The following is an 11,276-nucleotide window of genomic DNA, read 5'->3' on the forward strand; positions in this document are numbered from 1 at the left end:
TCCCAATGGAAGAAATTGGCGCCGGTCCACATGCCTCCACTGCAGCCATGAAAATATGTTTGAGTACGTTATAAAAGCCTTGCCTTAACGTTCCCATGACTAAAGTGTGTTTACTGTGTCCCAAAGCATCGGCAGTAAGTACATTTTCAACCAAAAATATATATATATATTAAAATGTAAACGTGCAGTTTTTTAAAACTCGTTCAAGAGTTTATTTGGGAATTGAAAATATGACAGAGTGCCATTCCCGAATGTTTTTTTTTTTTTTTTTTTTTTTTTTTTTTTTTTTTCATGCTAGGGTGCCGATAAAGCGTTGGACAGACCTCTGGCTATGTTTTTTCCCTTCCACAAGAGGGGAGCATTTCCCATGTTAGCGCTTTGTTCCAGCTTCAGCTGTTGTTAAACCGCTACATAAGCCAATATGTATGTATGTCAATGTATTTTGGACAATCGCCCTCATTTCAAGCTCAGATAATTCCAAACCCATATCATTTAGGAATTAACTCCTTTTTTCTGATAAATTTAAGGTTTCTTACGCTGCATTGACTTTTTATGTCGTCCTAAAAGTCAATATTCTGGGGGTCCTGGAATTTGAGTGACAATGACAAAAACCCTGGCACTGGAGTGGACACATTTTTTGCACGTCTGGCAGTGAATGAGTTTATGTGTCGCGAACGACACATCACTCATTGTGGGTCTCTGTGTGTATTCCGAAAAAAAGTTTGTATGCCACGGTAAAATTGTCATAAATTTAACGTTCGTAAGCCATGGGGTTCGTAAACCGAGGTATCACTATATCTGTATGCGTCTGGTTAACAACAAAGTTTTTTGAGTCCATTTTACCACCTCTGGTTAATTGGCAGTATTTGTGCCTAATACCTCACCAGCCTTGCAGCTGACTTCAATAAACGGACATGCAGTCTCCCACTTGAAAGCGCGCAGACGCTCTTGTACTTTTATTTTTTTAAATAATGGCGCACCAGCGTTCGGCCTGGCTTCCATCCAAATCTACCTTGGGCGGACCAGAGCGACTCCGTCCGACCTACCTACCTCCATCTTTACGTCCCTCCACCTCCAAGTCCCGCGAGGCCTTTGCGAAGCCTCTCTTTTGGGTGACGTCGCAATGCGTGCCGGTGCCTGGCGTTTGTTATTTTTCCCTGCAGTCACGCTGTCTTTCATCACAACCCCGTCCTGCGGCCCACAGACTCTCTCACTTTTTGCTCGCCCTTACTCGGTATACGGTTTCACGGTCTCGGGCCCCCGTCGGCTGCAGCACGTGGGCGGATGATTTCTAACACATGGTAGCCCCGCTAGCCCACGCACTCACTCGCTGGAACAATAGGCGAGCTGTCATTATCGGCCTCGAGCCGGAGGAGGACGACGAGACGGGCGGGAATGAGGTCAGCATCCTTCACACCCGCAAAGAGTAAAAACACATGACGTCGCTTTTATGTGCGCTGGTGTACACAAACAACCCTGGAATCTCGTTTGTCAAATTCACTTAGAAATCAGTTTATCCGGTTCACCAAAAAAAAAATAATAATAATAATAACAATAATACATTTCATTTCAAGTGCCTTTCAAAGCTCTCTAGGACACTTTACAGTCACAGACAGAGCAGCTGAAAGCCCTGTCCCCCATCGTGCTGAGACGGGCAGGGTGGGGGCACACAGAAGTGGAGGGAGGAAGAGGATCTGAGGGAACGAGAGGGAATAGACATTTGAAGAAGGTCAGATAGGTATGGGGGGTCATGGATAGCTTTAAATGTACAAAGAACAATTTTAAAGTTGATTCTATACTTGACCGAAATATTAACTCATTCACTGCCGGATGTTGTGCAAAAATGTGTGCACTGCAGTGCAAGGGTTTTTTTTTTCATTGTCATTCGAGTTCCAAGACCTATAGAATATTGAGTTTAAGGGCGACATAAACATTATATGCAGCGAAAAACCTACCTTTTATCTAAAAAAAAGTTAATTCCTAAGTTACATGGATCTGGAGTTATACGAGCCAGAAATGAGGGTGGCTGTCCAAAATAGAATGCAATACATACATATTGGTTTAGATAGCGCTTCAACAACAGCTGAAGCTGTAACAAATTGCTAATATGGACATAACGTGAAATGATGCCCCCTTGTGGAAGGGAAAAACATTGCGAGAGGCATAGCCAGTGCTTTATCGACACCCAAACAAAAAAAACCCACAAAACCCGAACAAATTCGGAAATGGCGCTCTATATTATTTTTATATTTTCAATTCCCAAATAAATACATGAATGGTAGTGAATGAGCTAAAAATATACAAAAATGGCGTAATTTAATTTTGGTATTTTCTTCATAGGGAGAAAAAAAATGAGCAAATTTTAAATCTGTAATGGATATTGTCATAATTATATTGCTAAAAATATTACGATTGGTGCGCAGGATAACCACAGATGGCACAGATGACAAAAAGGGAAATGCCACCCCTTGCGGAAGGGAAAAAAACATTGCCAGAGGCCATGGCCAGCGCTTTATCAGCACCCAGGCATGAAAAAAACAAATTCTGGAATGGTGCTCTACGTCATATTTTCAATCCCCGAGTAAATTTGTGAATGGCAGGGTATGAGTGAACGAATCTAACCATAAAAAAAAAAGAAACTCATAGTCCTATTTTCAACACCTCTATAAAGCCCGAAGTGTTTGTTTCTATGAAGGCTAAATCCCGGTTAAACCCCTCAGGATTAAGCCCCTCTGAGAGCAGCCGCCCGCCAGCTGCATTGGAATCGCGCTCCGACTTCCTGTGACACCTCCGTCTCCCCGGCAAGCTAGCGAGACGGCGTTCCAGACGCATGTGTGCTTTCTGTGGATAGTTTGCGTGTTAGCAAGTTGCCGTGTGAGACCGCCTCCTACTCCCTGCTTGGCTCGGATTCAGTTTGTTCCCGCCGCGACATTGTTTATCAGATTTCACCTAGGCCCGTGGACCGCCGTCTTTTTGTTGGACAAAGGGCAGGACGATAGCCGTGCGACGTCTACCCTTTGTGTCTGTTCCTGGACAGACGTTTGGCTGACGTGCTTTTAATTGTCTGAAAGCAAAGTGGGGAAAATAGCGGCCGGCGGTGGGATGGGAAGTGGGGGAGATGACGGGGGTGGGAAGGTGAGTGAAGGTAGTGAGAAGGAAAACTGGTCCGGGAGCGGGGAAGCTAATTCCACCATAGGTTTTGGGTGTTGGGCGGGTTACAATGACTCCAAATGTAACAATAGTGGTCTTAGGCCATTGTGTGACGCTGCTAGCATCCACACCCAATGATTGCATTGGGAATTAAAGTCCTCACGCACTCCCCGAGTGTGATCAATGCGTTGAAGGCATGCAGGCTTGATTGAACCTGTGTGGTTCTAGCTAGCTAGAACTCCCGCCCTCTTCTCCTCGCACCCCCTCCAACCCCCGGTGATAGTGATGCGAGCCATTAGCGCCGACCATCTGTAGACACGGATCCCCATGTTGACCCGCCGCGCCGCAGACAGCGCCGCGCTCAGTCCGGAGGGAAGTAAAAACAACATAGCCGCGGAGGAAGTATGCTGTCGACAGCTCCTGGAGGCCCGTTTAACGTCGAGTCATGTCAGCCGTGGAGAACGCCACCAAACGTTTACAGTTTTTATCGGAAAGTAGTCAACCGGTGCATCCTCTCTTGGATCTCACTTTTTTTTTTTTTTTACAGTTTCCTCTCGACTTTGTTGTCGTGAATTTAAATGTTTGGTTTGTTTGCTAAAAAGGTTTTTCGGTTTGTTTGCCCAAAAATAAATAAATACAGACAGATACATAGGTAGATGTTTCGATGGATAGATAGCAACTAGCTAGCTAGATGCATAGATAGGAACTAGCTAGCTAGACGGATAGATAGCAACTAGCTAGCTAGATGGATGGATAGCAACTCGCTGGCTAGATGGATAGATAGCAACTAACAAGCTATATGGGTAGAGAGCAACTTGCTAGCTAGAGGGGTAGACAGCAACTAGCTAGCTAGATGGATGGATAGATAGATAAATAGATGAATGTATAAATACGTAAATGGATAAATAAATAAAAAACAATGGGCACCCCCCACCCTGTTTTTTTGAGGCAAAGTAATGCTTCGGCATCATCTTGTGGTACCTTGCTTCCAAGAACTATGTTGCAATGAGACGAGGAGCTTCCACTTGGATCAGACCAAACAGGAAGCTGGCCCCTTTTGTGACCCAAAAGGTTCTGAGAAAATGTGCGACTTGAGTCCACATTTCATGGCCTCGTTCACCGCTGTCTGGATGCCTGATTAAAACGCTGACTTCACCCTGCATCAAAAGGAGGCGGGAAGAAAGCCCACAGGCGGGCACCAGCTGGTGGAGTACCATGAATCCATATCTTACTCTGCGATGCCGTCCCCCCAGAAGGCAGACCGAGCTGTCGGCACCTCGGGGAAATTCACCTGGGACCCCAGTGACCACGAACACTCCCTCCTCCACCACCTTCCTCACTTTCTGGACTTTGTCATCATCACCAGCGCTCATAAGCTCGTGCTCTGCGACACCCACCCCCACGTACCCCCCTCGATCATCCTCGACCGCTCTGTTCACACAAACCTCAAGAAGGGGAACGCCGATCGCATTGCTCGCTGCCTTTTGTCTGAACGGGAAGTCTCAGCAAGTCAACTAATTCCCGCCGGGCTATCAGCTTACGCCCACCTGCCCGCCACCCCTCACTCCCATTCTCAGAGTTATTACAATGTGCCTGTTCACAGCCCGGCGTGGACCTGCTCAGGTCCAAACCCTCTTTCGCCCCCCTCCAATCAAAGAAAGCTTCCACCGCAGGTGTCTGGACCCGGCCGGTCCTCCTGCTGTCACTCCTGCTATGCCTTGACGAGCGCTGGAAATCTGGAGGCCTCCCACGCTCCCTTTCCAGCATCCAGCCCGGACAGATTTTTCTCATTTGGGCCAGTTTAGGTCAGGGGCTAAGCACACTCGCTCACACGCATACACACCAGACCTTTACAAGTGTGAGCAGCTGGTTTGGGCCACAAACCTCCCTGGGCATTTCAGATGCTTCAAAAGAGCAAAGTTGCAGAAAGGTGACCGAGTGGGAACTCGCGGCTCAACACCAAAAGAACTCCGTGATGTGGTTGCTTTAGGAAAGTGAGATTCTGAGCACCTGGGACCCGTGCCGTGCCCCCTATTTTTTCCACCCTACATAAACACGTCAGTCTGATCTCAACCAAGATCCAAACCTGAGCTTGGAGCAAAATTAAACTTAAATCCAACGACAACATCTCAACCTTACCTTAGCCTTAAACCCAGATCAAGGCCCAGACCAAGACCCAGACCAAGACCCAGACCAAGACACAGATCCAAAACGTTCGTCAAGAGTGGAAGACTTGCTCCATCCAGCACAGTAGCACCTCCTCCTCTTGGCCTCGCATTAGACTTGATGGTGTTGCAATAAATGCTAGCAGAGCCCCACAAAATTCACAGTCGCTTTGGATTTTGGCCTCGATTTAAATCTCCACCGTGGTCTCTTCAATGAGACCCAGCCAGGAGAGGGGAGAAAAGGGGACAGCCGTGGTGTTGAGGGGAAAGCGGGGGTTCATATGGTTGGAGGGGGGGCAGACGTCTTGTCTGGACACACTCTGAAAAGAACTTTTTGAAGAAACCCGATCAGCAGCGAAAACAAGAATGAAGTCAGATATTTATTGAAGGTGGCCAGCAGGATGTGAGATCTCCAGAGGAGAGAAGACAAGGAGCTCCAAGCAGGATTGGTGGAACCCAAGCCCCCTCACAATGCCTTCCCCCCACCACTTTCACCCTCCCCATACACCCACCCCCTTTCTCCATCGCAAACTCTTTTCTGAACGCTTGCCAGGAAAGTTTAATGGCTGTGGAATTTTGACAGGAAAAAGCAGGGCTGGAAGTTTGACAGGAAGTGGGAATTTGTGTCTCACGAAGGCAAAAACGCGCAGCAGAGGAAGAGCGTCAGAGCGCTTTTCCAACGGCGTCCCCTGAGGGGTTGTGGGGGGGCGCCATTTGGTTTGTGGGGGAGGCTGCAGACTGACAGGACGTGATCATCTGGCCTCAAAACATCCACGAGGGCCCCCGTGGAACAATGCGCATACACCGGGAGCACACGTCGTTTACATCGCATCAGGAGCTGAAACGAGATCTTGGGTTTCACGCACACTCATGTTGAAGTTTGCCGCAGCTGCTTCTGACTCACACCTCGCAGCGCAACAAAACCTCTCGTCGACTCTTCCCATATCTTTATGACCTTAAACGTAGACTTAGACCTCAACCTTGATCTATTAGCTCAAAAATGATTGAGCTACTGCGGATCTGGACCTAAACCTTAGACCTCACCCGAATAAACCGAATCCGCCTAAACCTAGACTTAAAACGAAACCTAAACGCACAGTACAGACAGCCGAACCGTGAAAAGGATTTCGAACCTCAATTTAGACAAATACCTGAACTTTGTGAAAAAACTTGACCGAGACATAACCCAAACCTAGATCCAAACAGACGTTACCAGACATGACTGCTTTTCCCAGTACTTGATCTAGACCAGTCAAAGTCAACATGAAACCCACCCTTATTTTGACCTAGACCAAACAATGACATAACCCGAGATGATATCTACACATAAACTTAAATCTGTCTTAACTGTTGATGTAAAACCACTCCTGAACCTATTCCTCGGTTTAGACCAGTGGTTCTTAACCTGGGTTCAATCGAACCCTTGAGGTTCAATGAGTCGGTCTCAGCAGTTCGACAAATCTTCTGCCATAGAGGGTCAGACACAAGTGACTCAACATGTAAATTAGTTCTGACACCCTTGTTTGACCATCGTTGGCTACCCATGATCACATGACATTGCTTGTCCAATCAGAAGTGTGAGAAATAGTTATTTTTCACTCATGAAGGGTTCGTTGAGTGGGCATTTGGTTCCTCTAAAAAGGTTAAGAACCACTGGTTGAGACCCTAGACCAGTGGTTCTTAACCTGGGTTCGATCGAACCCTTCGGTAAGTCGGTATCAGGGGTTCAGTGGATCCTCCGCCACAGAGGTCCACCCCTCAGTCTAGACTGCAGTTAGTAGGCACAGCCATTGGAAGTTGGGTTCGGTGAATGAGCATATGAAACTAGTGGGGTTCGGTGCCTCCAACAACATTAAGAACCACTGCCCTAGTAGACCTATACCTAGACCTGCATTCCGATGCAGTTACTGTGTTCAAATCTAAAATGTAAGCTCCATTTGGTGAGGTAGCTTTTATCCCGTGGTTTGTACATGCGCACACACTCACCCCATTAGATAAACATTAGCGTCAATCATGTCCAGCGACAGTGGCGCGGTGCTCCCACAGCCTCTCACCATGTCACCCCTTCATGTCGGCACATGTGCTCTACTCCCCATCCTTCAGCGCACACCTCCCCGCGCCGCCCGACCCAAAGACAGATGCCGAGACATGGGGACAGACGGGCCCGGCGCCCCCCCCCCCCTAACACCCACTCCCCTGACAATCTAGCCACTCATGGATACGTTACATATACAGTGACATAAAGAGTCACGAGATGTTTGCGCTGGCACTGTGAAATTTGTCTGAACTCGGCGTCACAGGTTGTTTGATTCTTAAAGGGGATGGGGCATGTGTGGGGTGGCCATAATCACATGCCTTCACTCATTCGTTGTAACTCTTTGCTGCCATCTTAAGTATAGATGTATAGCTATCTAGCTAGCTATCAATTAGCTAGCTACCTTTCTATCTTAGTTACTTCCGGGTTGAGTGCACACCTAGTTAGCTATCTATTAGTTAGCTAGCTTTCTTTGGGGTTGAGTGAACGCTGGCGCGTGTGGCTGCCGCTGCTCACCCTCAGAAAAACATATCCTGTGACTGTAAAGTGACCTTGAGAGTTTTGAAAGTCGCTTATAAATGAAATGTATTATTATTATTATTATTATTATTATTATTATTAATTCATAAGTTAAATGGGTCTGGAGTTATATGAGCTTGAAATGAGGGCGGACATCCAAAATCCAATGCAATACATACATATTAGTTTATATAGCACTTTAACAATAGCTGAAGCTAGAACAAAGCACTAACGTGGAAAAAAGGAAATTATGGCCCCTTGTGGAACGCGAAAACATTGCTAGAGGTCTGGCCAGTGCTTTATCGGCACCCAAGCAAGAAAAAAAAACAAAATCCGAACAAATTCGGGAATGGCGCTCGACGTCATATTTTGTGAATGAGTTAAATGCTTTATTATATGCCATATATTTTTCCCCACGGTATATACAGCACATTAAATTTAATCTTTGGCGCCATTTTCATTTTGAATGGATTGTAATTGAGTCATTTGAAAGCCAAACCAAATTAGAAAAACGGACTCCTGTTAGTCTCATTTGACGGCGGGACGCACGCCTCCCCGTACTCGTCCACATGGATTTCATAACTCTTGTGTATACTTTGAGCTTATTACATGCAATTAGAAACTCCTCGCGGCGGGACGTTTATGACTTGTGACAGCGCAATTGGAGCAAAAGCTAAACATTCGTTCAAAGCTCACGTTAGGTTTATTTGGCCGCATTACGGGCCTTACAATCGCCTTGTGAATTCCTGTCAGTTGATTCTTTAGTCATTTGGAAGGGGGGCCCCAAAGCAGACCCACTCCCCGGGGGCCTTTCTACTTTCATGTAGTCTAAACGTTTTGAATATGAATATTTATCATCAACTTAAAAAATGTAAATTTTGGGGAAAAAATGATTTCCTGAAACCGGAAAAGAGCGAGTTGTATTTCATCAAAGTGGGAGATTATGTGTAAAGAACCCATTGGCTGTGTTTGGGCAATGGTAACCTTGATTATGAAAGGGGAGTCATAATAAGTGATCATAAAAATGTCATTCCTCATTTGTTTTTCTGCTATGTGATCTTTTCCATGATTTCGCTTTGATTCCGTAGCTGCGCGGGAGTTGAATCGAAAGCATGTCAAAGTACGTGTTTCATTTTAAACGTTGGGGCTCATCGTAGCCAGATATCTCATTTTATGTGCTGAAACGATAAGCATCGATTTGAAAAATATTTCCACGCCGACTTCCTTTTTGCCAGTTGGCCTGCAGTGTAAACAGGTGTGTGATCCACTTTGGAATGTCAGACAGCCAAGTTTTTGAATTTTTCAACGTCAAAGTTAGCGTGCAAGGCACTTAAAATGTGGCTAAAAAAGACACACAACAGACAATACATGTAATTTCGGAAGTGTAGTAATGCAAAAACAAACAAAAAAAGGTTGAAGTGAGGTCTCGCAGGAAAAATAACGAGTTCAGGATGATAGTACAGCATCTACTCAGAGTTCGGTGAGTGTGGCAGTGGGAAGGGGCATGGGGGGGCAGGGCTGGGAGGGAGTTTTTAGGATTTTTTTTCCCCCTTGTGCTATTTTCTTTTGTCATCATCATAGAAAAGTTTAGCATAAGAGATGCTACCTGTAGCAAGGGTCGCTATGGGGGGGGCTACGAGGGTCCTGACGGGCCCTTGTGGAAGGGCCCCGACCGGGATAGCTTTCCACGGTAGCAGAGGGTCCTGTTTACTCAGCTGCGTGACTCCAGAGGGAAGAGAAAGATGTGTTTGGGGCCTCATTAATCACGACCGCTGCGGAAGAGATAAACAGGCCCGACACAGCAGGGATGCTGCGGCTACCGCCGTTAAGATGGGGTATAGCAGGGAGGTCACGCACCGGCGAGGGAGGATGGGGTTGTTGAGGTGGACGGCGGTGGGGGGGTTGACCATAACACTTGCTCTCTGGTTCCACATCTGCATGCCTGTGCAAGCTTGTAAATCTGCATTCTGCAAGTGCATGAACCTTTTGCAACCTGTTTTTTTTGTTTATTTTTGTTCTCAGCAGATATTACCTTTTTAGATGCATTTTAACTCATTCACGAATTTAATCAGGAATTTAAAATACGACGTAGAGTTCAGCACTGCAAACTTTCTTTGCCCGAGCGAGTGACTGGCCAATCAATTCAGGAGCACTGACAAATGCAGTAAGCCGAATCCCCCCCTTCCTCCGTCTCTAAATGGGTTTTAAGATATTGTATTACTCTGTTTATGTAAGACTACTTCTTAATTATAGCGCGTGTGCTCTCTCCAGTGTCCTTGAGCGGCCGCCTAATTGCTCTTGATAGGCTTGGAAAAGTGACATCATTGTCGCAGTCGGCACAGGTCATGCTGCGGGTGAGCTGTGAAAAAAATATATATAGTACATCAGCAGTCAAATCAAATGCTTCAGGGGTGATAGAAAAGAGATTTTTTTTAAAGGCATTTATTATTAAAAAATACCCATGTGCTTATATTTATAAAATAATCCTTGATTAATCATTTTAAAAATAAAATCAATATTATTTTTACAGTTAGCTAATATGAGTAAATACTTGGTCATGTTTTTCCTCTCCTTTATGGCTAAAAAGTTGTATTTATAATAATATATTTAATTCATAAGCACATTTCAAAACTCTCAAGGACACTTTACAGTCACTCAACCCGGAAGTAACTCAAATATTACATTACTCACCATTAACCAATAATGTATCAATGAACGTCTGTGATGTTAGTGCTGTTAGCGCAATAGAAGTTGATCAGATTCATCATGATTAACACTTGATCTTAGTTTTACTTCCTGGTGCGTTCTACTATCTTTGTGACTGCTTTATTTCCTGTATATGATAGTTTTCTATATTAAGGGCTTGGTTCCAGCTTCAGCTGTTATTAAAGCGCTACATAATATGTATTGTATTGTATTGCATTGCATTGTATTAATACTGACCTCAATTAATTGTAACCGTTGTGCCATAATTATTATTATTATATGGATTTTCAAATACAACTTAAATTCGTGATTACTACTCTTAAAAAGTATTTAAATATCCTGCTTATGTGTATTTGATAGGTAAGTTGGTCGTCAAGAGAAGGACCTACGACGAGGGAGTGGTGGCGTTTGGGTGAGTACTCAAAAGCTTTTGTGTATTTTAAAATATTTAGGAATGACTTTGACCTCGAACCACAATTAAATTTTGCTCATAGGACATCTCTAATGTAATTTCTATTTAATGGGGTGCTTTTGTTGAGCGTAAAATAAAAATAATAACCAATAAAAGAGATCGATAGACATGCATTTTGTTTACATCGGGTTACGTCTGCCATCCCGTGGTCACGTTAGTGTACTACAGGGCATGTTTTTATCCGTCGTTTGGAGCAAAATGTACGTGTAAGTGTTATTATTTTCCCTTT

At 45.0% G+C, this 11,276-nt stretch overlaps 1 protein-coding gene across 8 annotated transcripts in view; it reads left to right on the forward strand.

The window, feature by feature from the left end:
- dusp3a (dual specificity phosphatase 3a) overlaps positions 1-11,276 on the forward strand; it is a 98,918-nt gene that overhangs the window by 73,558 nt on the left and 14,084 nt on the right. For 7 of the 8 annotated variants that reach the window (XR_016117416.1, XR_016117414.1, XR_016117415.1 and 4 more), the window contains one exon: positions 10,936-10,987. The gene's annotated coding sequence lies outside the window, so the exon portion shown is untranslated. Of the gene's footprint in view, positions 1-10,140; positions 10,224-10,935; positions 10,988-11,276 lie in introns of all 8 variants that reach the window. The other variant, XR_016117417.1, reaches the window with a different exon arrangement.

This window comes from Hippocampus bargibanti, linkage group LG15 (assembly GCF_051943395.1).
Source record: "Hippocampus bargibanti isolate YZ-2025 linkage group LG15, ASM5194339v1, whole genome shotgun sequence".
Lineage (NCBI taxonomy): Eukaryota > Metazoa > Chordata > Actinopteri > Syngnathiformes > Syngnathidae > Hippocampus > Hippocampus bargibanti.